The sequence below is a fragment of the Pelodiscus sinensis genome, chromosome 27 (genome assembly GCF_049634645.1).
Source record: "Pelodiscus sinensis isolate JC-2024 chromosome 27, ASM4963464v1, whole genome shotgun sequence".
Taxonomy (NCBI): domain Eukaryota; kingdom Metazoa; phylum Chordata; order Testudines; family Trionychidae; genus Pelodiscus; species Pelodiscus sinensis.
In genome coordinates this window covers 13,978,463-13,991,425 of record NC_134737.1, presented here as the reverse complement: position 1 = coordinate 13,991,425, position 12,963 = coordinate 13,978,463, and the positions used below count along the sequence as shown (strand labels likewise).

At 61.9% G+C, this 12,963-nt stretch overlaps 1 protein-coding gene and 1 long non-coding RNA gene across 10 annotated transcripts in view; both read left to right on the top strand.

The window, feature by feature from the left end:
• Positions 1 to 607: 607 nt before the first annotated feature.
• Positions 608 to 4,876, top strand: LOC106731474 (uncharacterized). Of its 2 annotated transcripts, XR_012897850.1 has the most exons (5): positions 614 to 1,140; positions 1,379 to 1,450; positions 1,558 to 1,643; positions 1,899 to 3,909; positions 3,961 to 4,876. It is a non-coding gene; the product is annotated as an uncharacterized LOC106731474 (long non-coding RNA). The 2 variants fall into 2 exon arrangements; XR_001367746.3 differs by having other exon boundaries at positions 608 to 1,140; positions 1,899 to 4,876.
• Positions 4,877 to 6,253: 1,377 nt separating this feature from the next.
• NAV1 (neuron navigator 1) overlaps positions 6,254 to 12,963 on the top strand; it is a 223,035-nt gene continuing 216,325 nt past the window's right edge. For 3 of the 8 annotated variants that reach the window (XM_075910193.1, XM_075910187.1, XM_075910186.1), the window contains exon 1: positions 10,478 to 11,320. The gene's annotated coding sequence lies outside the window, so the exon portion shown is untranslated. Of the gene's footprint in view, positions 6,376 to 10,476; positions 11,321 to 12,963 lie in introns of those variants that run through there. The other 5 variants (XM_075910185.1, XM_075910182.1, XM_075910183.1 and 2 more) reach the window with 4 other exon arrangements.

The window sequence follows — 12,963 nt, the reverse complement described above, 5'->3', positions numbered from 1 at the left end:
CGGGGGGGATGTGGAGCAGCACAGGGGAAGGAGCGGGGGGGGATGTGGAGCAGCACAGGGGGGAGGAGCGGGGGGGGATGTGGAGCAGCACAGGGGCGAGGAGCGGGGGGGATGTGGAGCAGCACAGGGGCGAGGAGCGGGGGGGATGTGGAGCAGCACAGGGGCGAGGAGCGGGGGGGGATGTGGAGCAGCACAGGGGCGAGGAGCGGGGGGGGATGTGGAGCAGCACAGGGGTGAGGAGCGGGGGGGATGTGGAGCAGCACAGGGGCGAGGAGCGGGGGGGATGTGGAGCAGCACAGGGGTGAGGAGCGGGGGGGATGTGGAGCAGCACAGGGGGGAGGAGCGGGGGGGATGTGGAGCAGCACAGGGGCGAGGAGCGGGGGGGGGATGTGGAGCAGCACAGGGGCGAGGAGCGGGGGGGGGTGTGGAGCAGCACAGGGGCGAGGAGCGGGGGGGGGGTGTGGAGCAGCACAGGGGCGAGGAGCGGGGGGGGGGGATGTGGAGCAGCACAGGGGGGAGGAGCCGGGGGGGGATGTGGAGCAGCACAGGGGGGAGGAGCGGGGGGGGGATGTGGAGCAGCACTGGGGCGAGGAGTGGGGGGGGGGATGTGGAGCAGCACAGGGGCGAGGAGCGGGGGGGGGGGATGTGGAGCAGCTCAGGGGTACCGGGGGAGCGGCCAGGGACAGGTTCTGCACAGAACGTGGGAACTATTTGGGGATGGGGCTGGCACGTTAGACCTGGTGAGATCAGTTGCCAGCTCTCCCGGACCGAAGGAATAGGTCCGATTGGCGGAAATGGCGGCTGGTCCGGAAGAGTTGGCAACTCTCCCGCCCGGGGTTGAGTGGCGGCTGCAGAGTGCAGAGCCCTGAGCCCCAGGGGTACTGGGGGCTGTGGAGCCCATGGCAGGGGCAGCTTGCAGTGAGACACCCGAGGGCAGAGGGACCTTGGGGGGGCTGTCAAAGCCAATGGCGGCAGGACTCCAAGGGGGCTGGCAAAGTGCTTGGGGCCAGTGGGACCCCTTGGAGGCTGCCCGGAGGCCAGGCCCCGGGTGCAGGGCTGTGCCTATGGGTATGGGGCAGGGGTAGGTCATTGGGATGGAAGGTGGCTGCACAGATCCCCGCGTCAGAGGCCTCTCCTGGTGTGAGTCCTGCTCCAGGATTTGGTCCCAGGGAAATCGAGTGTCTTGGTATCTCAGGGTCACTTTCTGTAAAGTGGGGTCACTGGCACTGGCCTGCCTCTGAGTTTGGGGGTGACAGTTGTGGGTAGACAAGCTAATGAGCAGAGCCCCTTAAATGCACAGATCACCACCGATCGTGGCTTGGCCAGAGAGGCACATTTGGCTCTAATAAAAATAAATTGAGATCTACCTCTCTCCTAGAGCTGGAAGGGACCTCGAGAGGTCATCGAGTCCAGTCCCCTGCCCTCACGGCAGGACCAAGTACCAGCCCTGGTAGGTTTTCCCCAAATGGCCCCCCTGAGGATTGAACCCACATCCCTGGGTTGAAACAGGTTAATGCTGAACCCACTGAGCTAACCCTCCCCCTTCATCCTTGTCAGCCTTGGAGCAGAGACCAGTGATGCAAAGCAAGCCTGTGAACTCGTGTGTGTTACTAAGGTGTGTCAGGCTCCAGGGCAGAGAAGAGGTTAGTGAAACCCTTGGTCAGTTACACAGGGCAATTCAGTGGGCACCAGCATTTCATGTCGCGTTACCGCTGGCCGTGCCTATGACAACAGCCGCCAGGGAAGAGCCTTGCAACCCTTCACAGTGTGTTAACTAAGCCTCTTTTAAGCAGACAATTGATGGTGTTAACGAGGGCGGTGGCTCCACAGGGGAGGAAGAGCAGCGGCAGGGAGGGGTTGGAGCTGCCCGTGCTGAAGTCTGACCCTGCCTCTTTCAGCAGAACGTGCGCGAGGAGAGTTGCCGAGAAGATGCCGTTTCTGTGTCTGGTGCTGCGTCTCCGCTGCAGCCGCTCTGCTGGGTAGAGGCAGGCCCAGCCTGTGGTCTGACCAGCCCCTGGCCTGGGCGAGGCGGTGCCTTTAGCCACCCGCGGGCACTGCGTGGACGCAGAGCGGAGGCTGTTTGGGTTGCTTAGCCGGACGTACGTCGGACGGAGCTGGCTGCTCAGAGCCCAGTCTCCTGCCAGGAGTCACATTGTTATCCGTTCCTGGACTCGGGAGGCCTTGTGGGATCAGGCCAAGGACGGCCCTGCAGTAGTGTGGTGAATCTGGGGGCCCCAGGAGCCGGGGGGGAGCAGCCATGACTGAAGTTCATTCCTGTCAGTCCCCATGTCCCCCCCCCACTCCTGTGTGACCCCCAAATCAGCAAGGTCCAAGAAGGGACCTCACCCACTCCCCTCAGTATGTTTCCTGGTGTCAGTCCCCTCCCACTTCTAGCGCCTTTTGGCTCCTCGCCCTGCCTGCCAGGAACCATGCAGACCCCTAAGTCGGCCCCAGTCTGTGGCAAGCTGAGGCTTTGCTACCTTGGAGGACTCAGTGCTCCTGCCCCTACAGCGCTCGCTGCCTGTTCCCCAGTGCTGGAGACAGGCCCAACCCCAGCCCCGCCTCCAGCACCTGCTCCAGCGGCCGGCTGGGATTCGCCCTTCCTAGCACTCCTCTCCCCTGCGGGAGAGTCCCTGTTTGCACCTTGGCAGGGCTTGTACTTAACAGGTTCCCCCGGCTGGCTGGGGTTAACTTCCGGGGGGAGGAGGGGAGAGATGCCAGCTGGGGGGTGGAGTTACAGGGCGTCTCTCGGATCTGAGATCAGCCCTAGCCTCTCACTTGCTGAGCAATCGGAGCAAAGCCCCAGCCGCTTGTGCTGGGTCTAATGGGTCTCTTCTTGCAGCTCTTCTGCAAGCAGGAGCCGTGTCGCCGTAACCGCAGCCTGGTCCCATCCGGGGCGCCATTTGCTCTGGGGTGGGAGGCACTGGCTCCTTCAGACCCTGGTTCTCACCCTCCTTCCCCCACCCAACTTTGAGGCTGCTGCCCGGGGCCAGCTGTCTGGGGTGGCAGGATTGGCCAGGCTGTCCCTTCGTCACGCTGGCCCAATCAGAGCAGCGCTATGTGCCCGGTTGCGTCGCCCCGCGCTCCAATGCAGCCGGGGGCAGTAGATTGTCTGGCGCAGCCTCTGGCTCTGCCCCCCTCTCCCTGCTGCTCAGGAAGCAGGAACTTGGCCCAGAGTTGAGTGCAGGGGGAGCCTGGCCCTAATCCCTGTCCTGGGACAGGACCAGCCTGCCACCTTCCTGCACCCTTCCAGGATGGGAGCCAGCTCCCACGCGGCCCACACTCAGCGGGGAGCCGAAGCAGGGTTGCTGGCACAACCCTGTGCCCCCTGCAGTGCCCTGAGCCCGGTGACCCAGAGACTTTTCGCCGGCGTTTGAATTATCCAGCTGGGTCTTGCCACGGCCTGCAGCACCCAGCAGCTGAGTGCTGCCCATCCTCGCAGGACAGGAAGTGCCCCTGCCCACCTTTCTGTGTGTGCCGGCGATGGGGTCTCCCCCGACCCAGGTTGCTTGGTTGGGGAGACAAGTGTCAGCTGCATGTGCATCAGGACCGCCGGGGGACTGTGGCACAAAGCCATGGGGGCCGCTGGGCCAGGCAGGCCGACTGCAAGGACGACCTCATCCTAACGCCCTGGAGCCTGCTGATCCTCGCCCCCTTGGCCTGTCTCAATCCGCCCATCTCCCAACGCAGCCCCCGCGCCTGTCCCAGCTGAAGCCCTGCTCCTGTTTTCCCAACCCGGCTCTTTCCACCCTCTCATGCCAGTGGGATGCAGTTCTTGCTGCGGCACAGGCGACCGGCAGATGGCACTGCAGCCCCGTCTCTCGCTCTTGAGGGCAGCCTGCTCTCTCTGGAAGTGGAGCTGGGGAGCAGCTGCTTCTTGGGAGGAGCCTGGGATCACCCCTCGCGAAGGTGGGGGAGCAGCTGCTTCTTGGGAGGAGCCTGGGATCACCCCTCGCGAAGGTGGGGGAGCAGCTGGCCAGTGCTGTAAAGCCAGGACTGCACCCATCTGGCACTGACCAGCCAACCTGATCTGCTCAGACGGTAACACCCTGGCTCGGAGAGGGAAGTGGGTCTAGCGACCGGAGCAGCAGTATGAGAATAAGGACTCCTGGGCTCTCTTCCTAGCTCTGGCATGGACTAGCTGTGGGACCTTGGACAAGTCACGTTGTTCTGTGCCTCAGTTTCCCCATATGTAGAATCAGAGTGGCAGCCCTTTCTTACTTTACAGCGCTTCTAAGGCTAAACTCGGCTTATTTGGATCTCCCTGCAAGGACTGGATCTCATGCAGAGGGTGTTGCTGAGGCTGAATGTAAGAACAGCCCGACTGGGTCAGCCCAAATGTCCATCTATCCCAGTGTCCTATCTGCCAACCGTGGCCAATACCAGGTTCCCCAGAGGGGTTTAACTTCCACTTTTTAACAATGCCTTTCCCTTGGTTGTTAAGCCACGGTGGCACTTTTTGGGTTCTCTTACTGTGTTTTTTTAATTTGGGGGATACATTTAAGTTGGGCCTCTATTATGGTGTCTTTGAAAAGTTGCCACTCAGCTTGCAGGGATTGACCTTTGCCGCTGTATCTTTTAATTTCCATTTAACTAACCGCCTCGTGTTTGCGTAGTTCCCTTTTCGGAAATTAAATGCCCCTGCATTGGGCTGTGGAGATGTTTTTCCCACCACAGGGATGTTAAATGTAATTATGTTATGGTCACTATTTCCAAGTGGTCCAGCTGTAGCCACATCTTGGACCAGCCCCGGGAGAGCCATGTCCTGGTACGGCTTTAAGTTTCTTGAGTTGTTTTCTGTCTTGGATCCCCTATCTGGGCCTGAGCAGGGTGCAAAGTATCTTCCCATCGCCCCTTCCCTACACATCAGTTGTGGCTGGATTAAACCATAACAAAAGAGGAGCTGTGCTCAGGGTGATGCAACAAGTCCCCGCTTGTGAGCCTGATCCTGCCTCAGCAGACCCAGCCTGGCAGCTGAATTCCTGGGGCTCTCTCCAGCTCTGTGCCAGGGCAGGAGATACCCCAGACTGCCAATCCCTCATGGGTCTGGTGGTCACGTCCGTGCCAGGTAGGTGGGGTGACTCCATCTGCAGAGGCCTGTGGCAGGGATATCTGGGACTGGCTGGATTCTGGCTGCACCTCTGGGGATGCCAGGAACCTGGGCACCCTTAGATCTGTCTGTGGGATTCTGCTTTCAGGGGACTTAACTCTCTGGGCACTGGCCCCACAGTGGCGGCCAAGCCGGATGAGCCGTGGGTCTCGATGGGGGTTGCCATCCGAGCATTTGAATTGCACAGAGGGGGCCATGTGGGTGTCTGGTGCTACCACCCAACAGCACCATTGTACTCCAAGCACGGGGATGAACGGTGAACTCAGAGCCCTGCCAGGGATGTGAAGGGCCTTCCAGAGCGATGCCACAGGGCTCGGCTCACCTGGGGAAAAGGGGCCCTTCAAGGGACCCCAGGACCTTGCTTTGCCTGGAAAGGGCTTTCTTGGCAAGGTGGGGGGGATCTGAGGCCATTCCCCGGAGCCGTCCTTGTGGCTCCTCAGGTTGCACAGAGCCCCAGAACTGTCGCCAGCTCGGATGCCCTGCAGCCCTGCTCCCGTCCGCTGCCTCTTCGCTGAGCCACTGGGGGCTGGCCTGGTGGGAATGCAGCCGCCCGAGGCTGCTCAGGGACTGGGGTGCCTCGCAGATGGGCCAAGATGGAGTGGAGGAAGAGTGGGAAGACATTGCTCACGCCTTTGCTAGAGTGGGAAGGCTGGGGAATGGCTGAGCCAAGGAATTCAGGTTGGCAGCAGCTGGGTGGGGCCAGGGACCAGCCCTGCACCCCTGGAAATCTTGGGGGACAGAGACTCTGTCCCGTCACAATGTGAGTTTGCGGGCGCTGAGTGTGCACTTCCTGCAGGTCCCACTGGCACCTGCAGAGAGGACAAGGATGGAAGGTGGGGGAGTTGCAGTCAGGACTGAGCAGGGGCTGCAGAGCTGGGGTGGTGGGGGACTTGGGGGTGACTGCAGGAGGGGCTGGGGGGCTTTGGCAGAGCTGTCTGGGGAGCCCAGGGCCGGAATAAGGGGGAGGCGATAGGTTGGAATTCAAGGGCGTGAGCCCGGCTGGCGGGGGTGGGAGAGGAGTGGAGTAGCGGGACGCTGCGGGTGGGGACTGAGGCCTGCGAGCAGAGCGGTGTGGGAAGGAAGTGCAGGGTGAGGGGAGCGGAGGCGTGGCTGGGAAGGAGAGGCGCTGGGGGGGGGGGCTGTCTTAGGCCTGGAGCTGTCCGTTTTAGTTGCACAATCACAGAGTTTCCGGAGGAGGGGAATGGATGGCAGGGCCCGGCGATGCCCAGGCTGCCGGCTGCTCCCTCGGCACGGGTCGCTGTGTGGTGAGTGAGCAGCTCCAGGGGCCGGGCTGAATCCTTGCTCAGAGTAGGAAGGTTTAGGGGAGGTGGGAGACAAGGGTGGCGGGTATCCTGGGCAGGGACGGGCTGTGCCTGCCAAACATCCCATCATGGCCCTGCCTGCAGGCCAGCCTGCCTCCTGCAGGGCCTGGGCGGCTCGTGCTGGCCACGCTGCCTGAGCACCGGGGGTGGGGGCGCTGGGACCGTCTTGCCCAGTTGCTGTGGGCACTAAGGTTGCGGTGCACCAGGGCTGGGGCCTTGCGTCCCACCCCCACCTGTCCAGTGCTGTGTCGGGGGGAATGATGGGGATGCTTTGGGCTCATGCGGGGGAGGGGATAGACAAGACACAGGTAGGAGGGGCGGGGCCTCAGGTAGGAGGGGCGGGGCCTCAGGTAGGAGGGGTGGGGCCTCAGGCAGAAGGGGCGGGGCTGGGTGTTATCCTTTCTGGGCAGCCACTATCCACCATGACTCAGATGCCCTGGCTCCATGGGGTGGCTTGGGAGTGGAGGGGCGGGGGTTAATAGCCAGATGGGAAGAGCCAGATGGGAGGAGCCGTCACTGGGAGGCACCCCCCCCCCCAAGGGCTGTCTAGCCCCAGGCTCTCCCTCACTCTTTCCATGAGTCACCTTGGCTCTGTGACTCAACAGGCCCCACCCAGCACCCTCAGCCCTGCGCTCTGGCCTGGCAGCTCACAAAGGGGGCACACGCGCTCCGGCGAGCACCGACACGTGCACACCCCCGATACACGCATGCACACGCACGCACACAGCCCCCATGTGCCTTTGCAAACACGTCTGCCTGTGCACGCCCCGACCCAGCAGCCTGCTGGTGCCTGCGCTTTATGGGGAGCTCTGCAGGGCGGCCTGGAGTCCCCAGTTTTCCTCCCACCTTTCCATCGCTGCCGTCCTTGCTGCTCCTCTGGACAGCGAGGGCCAGAGCCCTCTTTGCCCTGCCCCCAGCACCATGCCCCTGGTCTCTACCCCAGGAGCAGCAGAGCTCTGTGAGGAAGGAGTCTGTCTCTGTCTTGTACAGAAGCCAGGGCCCAGCTGGGCAGGAATTTGCCTCGTGGTAAGAGGGCTGGGCAGAGACCGAGCAGCCCCTGGGCCCAGCCTGCTCCTGGAGGCGGACCGTTTCCTACGACCGGGCAAGCCATGGCTAGGTGCCCCTCCTGGGCTGCATGCAGGGGGACTTCCCGCCCCAACCCCTGAGCTGAGCCATCTGGGGTGTGTCTAGGGAGTAAGGCTGAGCAGGGAGCCTGCGGCCATCTGGAGCAGGCAGCATGTGGCCTGTCTGCACAGCAGGTCCAGGGCTGCTAGTCGGCGCTAAGAGCATGCCTGGGATCCCAAACCCTCCTGCCAGCCCCTGCATGGCGGGCACACCAGGAAACGGAGCGTGTGGCAGCTAACACAGGCAAAGATCTGCCTGCTGCCCCGGGCAGACTGGCATTGGGGTTGGGTCCCGGCTGCGAGGGGCTGGGTGTGCTGCGGGGCTAATTCCGCCCAGGGGTGCCGTGGGCCCCGTGGGGGAGGGGATGGTCATGGCTCTCTGACAGCCGGGGTGAGGCAATCAAGTTGGCGAGACGGGGTCCCGACAGACAGCCGGTTCCTTCGCCCCTGGACCGAGGCCCCGCCCAGGCTCTCCCTCTTCCTCCTCCTCACCTCCCCGCTCCACTGGATTCCTTGGGACCTACTCATCAGCTGATCTGCGGCCAGAACCACTGTGGCTGGTGGATGCTAAGCACCCCCTTTTTCCCATGGATGCTTGAGTCCTGGGACCCCCACAAGTCAGCACCTAGGGCAGAGGCAAGCAAGACACAGCCTGGAGCCGGATCCAGCCCGCCAAGCCTTTCAGTTCGGCCCATGGCCTGCCCTGCCGGGACCCTCGGCATGGAGCAGCCTCACACTGCTCAAAACAGCTGATTGCTCCATGCCGCTCTCTGTGCTGTTCTGGGGAAGGAGGGGCGTGGCTTCATGTGCTGCCCTCACCCTCACCACAATCTCTCAGCTCCTATTGGATGGAAACCCGCCAATGGGACCTGAGATTGTGCTGGGGGTGGAGTCAGCACATGAAGCCTCAGCCAATGGCATTGAGCCTGAGGCTGTGGCAGGCAGGGAGCTCCCTAGGTAAGCGCCCCATGGCCAGAGCCTGCATCTGGCATCTCACCCCCTCCCACACACCAACTCCCTGCTCCAGGTCACCACGCAAACCCTCTGCACCCCCTACCCATAGGCTCCCTCCCTGACCCGGCACCCGCTCCAACACCCTTCCCCCAGGCCAGAATCCCCTCCTGCACCCTGGCCTTGCACTCCAATCCCCTGCCCGAGGTCACACCCCTCTCCTTCCCCCATACCCGCTCCCAGACCCCACATCCTCTCCCACACCCCAGTGCCCTACCGCGAGCTCCCTTCCACACACAACCTCCATCCCCCCTCCATAGGAAGGTGCAGCCCCTGGCCACTTACCAAAATCTTAGAGTGGCCCTCATCTAAAACTGTTGCCACCCCAGCCTAGTCCGTTCTGCTCCTTGGAGCCCAGAGCATTCCCTGCAAATCTGGAACCAGAGCCATCGCATTACAGACAAGCCGAGGCGCGCCATTGCCTGGTTGGCGCACAGGCCTGGGCAGCCGTGGCAATGGGTCCAGGTTGCAGAATTCTTGGTGAGGGACTGAGGGTGTGGTGGCACTAGTCCCTTTGCACGGTGGCTTTTCTACTTTGCGTTGGGGTACTAGGCGCTGCTGCTTTAAAACCGGGGTGTGCCTGCTAGCCGCTGTGCCTCGGAGGGAGCGGAGGGGGCTGGCCCTGCCGGAGCCAGCGATGAGGGCAAAACTGGCTTCACTAAAACCAGCAGGGAAGTGTGGCTTGGGCACTGATGGGGCCTGGCTGCCCGAGGGGGCTGCTAGCGAGCTGCCGGGCCCTTGGCTGGTTGGGCATTCCTGGGACTAACGCTGCGCTGCCGAATGGATCCTTGGAGGCTCCCAGATGGGATGAGTTTGGTGGGTCTCAGTCCCAGCTTCCTCATCCAAGCCCACCACCAGCTTTTCTCCAGGCTGTCAGCCCTTCGGGGCAGGCCTTGTCTCCTCTGAGGGCCAGCTCTCCATCGGGCCCTCTAGTGTGGGGTGGGGGATCCCCCCCCGATGGATTTGTGGGAGCTGGGGACACTGGCTGTCACCCTGCAGCGGGGAGGTGAGTCGGTGACCTGTGCCTGTCGCCTGCGGGGGGGGGGAGGGGCAGCGCAGAGTCAGCAGGAAGGTGTTAAAAGCGCTGAGATCATCCAGAAGAAATCTCATAATCGTCTGGGCTGCTTAGCTCCCTATCGTTGGATTGTTTGCAGCTGGCAGTGCCTAGAGAAGTGACTTGACAAAGGCCACTGAGTGAGTCGATGGCAGAGCCAGGAGTCCTGCTTCCCTCTTGGAGAGCCCACTAGAACATCCGGTCGGCTCTGGCCCCAGCCCCGTTACCTAGGCCACACGCCCAGCCCCGAAAGACAATTGGTGGGATTGCCCTTAGCTGAAGGAAGCTAACAACCAGAGAGGTTTCCTGCCTGCTCCGTGACTCAGGAGCCATGGCTTGGCAGGATCTGCAGGCTCTCTGGAGAGGCTGACCTGGGAAGGAAAGGGTTAGCCCAGGCCGCCCAGAGCTCTGCAGAGTCTGGCAGGGAGCTGGACACCTCCGCCCACGCCTACGTGCGGGGTAAACTGGCAAGGAGCAAGCATCATCAGCAAACCAGAGAATGTACAGGCAATATGTATGGTGTGTGGGTGTAAACTCTGTGTGTGTGTGTGTGTGTACAGACGGGGGGAGGGGTGTAAAGTGTGTGTGTACAGGCACTGTGTGTATAGACTGGGGGTATAAACAGTCTCTGTGTTTGTGTGTGGACTGTGGGGAGTGTAAACAGTGTCTGTGTGAGTACAGACTGTGTGTGCGTGTTTATAGACTGGGAGATGTGTGTGTATGTTTATAGACTGCGAGGTGTAAACAATGTGTGTATATAGCCTTTGTGTGTAAGTTTATAGACTGTGTGTGTGGGGGGGTAAGCTGGGTGGGGGATGCATAGTGTGTGTGTGTGTGTGTGTGTGTGCATGTTTATAGACTGTGTGAGGTGTAAACAATGCATGTGTGTGTTTCTAGACCATGGGGTTGTAAGCAGTGTGTGTGTTTATAGATTGTAGGGGGGTGTAATTGTGTGTGAGTGTAAACAATGTATGTGTGTGTCTGTTTATAAAGTGTGTGGGGTGTAAATAGTCTGTGTGTGTGTGCGAGTGTGTTTATAGACTGTAGGGGGTGTGATTGTGTGTGAGTGCAAACAATGTATGCGTGTGTCTGTTTATAAAGTGTGTGGGGTGTAAATAGTCTGTGTGTGTGTGTGCGAGTGTGTTTATAGACTGTAGGGGGTGTGATTGTGTGTGAGTGCAAACAATGCATGCGTGTGTCTGTTTATAAAGCGTGTGGGGTGTAAATAGTCTGTGTGTGTGTGTGCGAGTGTGTTTATAGATTGTAGGGGGGTGTGATTGTGTGTGAGTGCAAACAATGCATGTGTGTGTCTGTTCCTAAAGCGTGTGGGGTGTAAACAGTCTGTGTGTGCGTGTGCGAGTGTGTTTATAGACTGTAGGGGGGGTGATTGTGTGTGAGTGCAAACAATGCATGCGTGTGTCTGTTCCTAAAGCGTGTGGGGTGTAAACAGTCTGTGTGTGCGAGTGCGGCCCCACAGCAGCCACCTGGCAGCCTCCCCGCAGCAGCAGAAGCGCCGGCGGTGCCGAGGGGCAGGGCCCACGTGACGCCCCGCCGGGCCGGGGACACAGACACTTTGTTCAGGATGCTGCCGCGGCGGCGGCTCCCATTGTGGCGGGGCTGCGCGCGGAGCGGGGCTGCCGGCGCGATGGGGAGCCCCGGGAGCCGCCGCGCGCGCGGGGCGTGAGGCCGGGGCCGCACGGTGAGTGCCGGGCGCGGGCTGCTTGCGCGGGGCCGGGGCCATAGGGCGGGGCGCTGCGCGGGGCCGGGGCCATAGGGCGGGGCGCGGCGGGAGCCCCCGCAGCCGGGCTGACACCTGCCCGTGGGGCCGGGGCGCGCATGTCCCTGCTGGCGCTGCCCGCCGGGCACCCCTGCGCGCCTCGCCCCCGGGCTGGGGCCAGAGGGGAGCTGGTCCAGCACTGCCCCCCCCCCCCCGGGCCAGCGGTGGGACCCTGGCGTGGAGCCCCTGGGCTGTGCCCGGGGGTTGGGGGGGGCTCCTCAGCCCTACCAAGAGTCGGGTGCGCCCTGGCACGCAGCCAGCCGCTGTGCCAGCGGTTCTGGCAGCAAGTGGGCAGCTCCCAGGCAGCCTCCCCTCTCCCCTTTGACCCTGCGCCTCCTGTCCGCCTTGCCCGGGCGGCGCGGGGTGCCTGTACCCAGGGCATGGTCTGTGCCCGGGCCATGGGGAGCAGCAGGCACAGGCTGAGCACGAGACAGGAACTGAGCAATGAGAAACTTCCCAAGCCCTGCAGCTCCCCGCGGATGCCAGGGAAGCGTCTCCAGGCTGGGCCTCTCCCGGGCTCTGGCCGGCAGGGTGTGGCTGGCACAGCCTGGTCAGTGTGGGGATTCCCAGTGGGGCTGTGGTGGGACCCAGCAGTGTGTGTTCCAGACCGGGCTGGCCATGTTCCTGGTACCCCGGGGGAATAAGTCCCTGGGGGCAGCAGTGTGCTGGGCCAGGCGCCTCCTGGGCTGGGAAGGGTGTTTTCACTAGAGGAAGTGAGAACTGGACTGCGGCCATGGTGATCTTAGGCCCAAGGCAGCTGAGACAGATTGGAGAGCAGAGCTGGTCAGGGGGGAGGCAGCAGGAGACTGGGGGAAGCAGGACTCCTGGGTTCTGCCACTTACCTACTCTGTGACCTTGGTCAAGTCACTTAGGCAAACATTTTCAGTTATTATTATTTGTCTTAGACTCCCACCAAAACTGGGTTTCAGGGCACCACCATGCTGGGCACTGCCCTGAGCGAGAGATGGTCCCTGCCCCAGAGCTCACAATCCAAATAGAGACGTCAGGGCAGGGGAAACTGAGGCACGGAGGAGGCAGTGACTTGCACAAAGTGGCAGCAGAAAAGAGCCCAGCTCTCCCAAGTCCCCGTCCAGAACACCCGAACCACTCCACAGCTGGGGCAGGTTGGCTATGCAGAAATGGAGGCACCCAGAATCACAATATATTGGCATAAGCCATCCTCCACAGAAAAATGCAGGCCCTGGTGTGGGGCATGCCCGCCTGTCAGGAGGGATCAGGAGGTTTTGTGCCAAAGCACATGGAGGTCTCTGATGAAAAGTGCTGCCCGGGTACAGGCGGGTCATGTCACTGAACGCCAACCTGTGGGTGGACACGTTTTCTCGCCTGCAGGAGGCGCCCTTTGCTGCCCATCCAGCACTCGCTCCGTATCTCTGCCACAGCAGTTTGCTTCTCACCCGGCTGTTACCAGCTGGGGACATTGGCGTCGGCTGGATACTGCTTGTGCCCCCACCCCCATGCTAACCCGTGACGTTTGCTCTGGAGACGTATTTCTGGGGCCCTGGGGCATGGTCTGCCTGGTGCCACCAGGCCAGATGCCCTGTAAG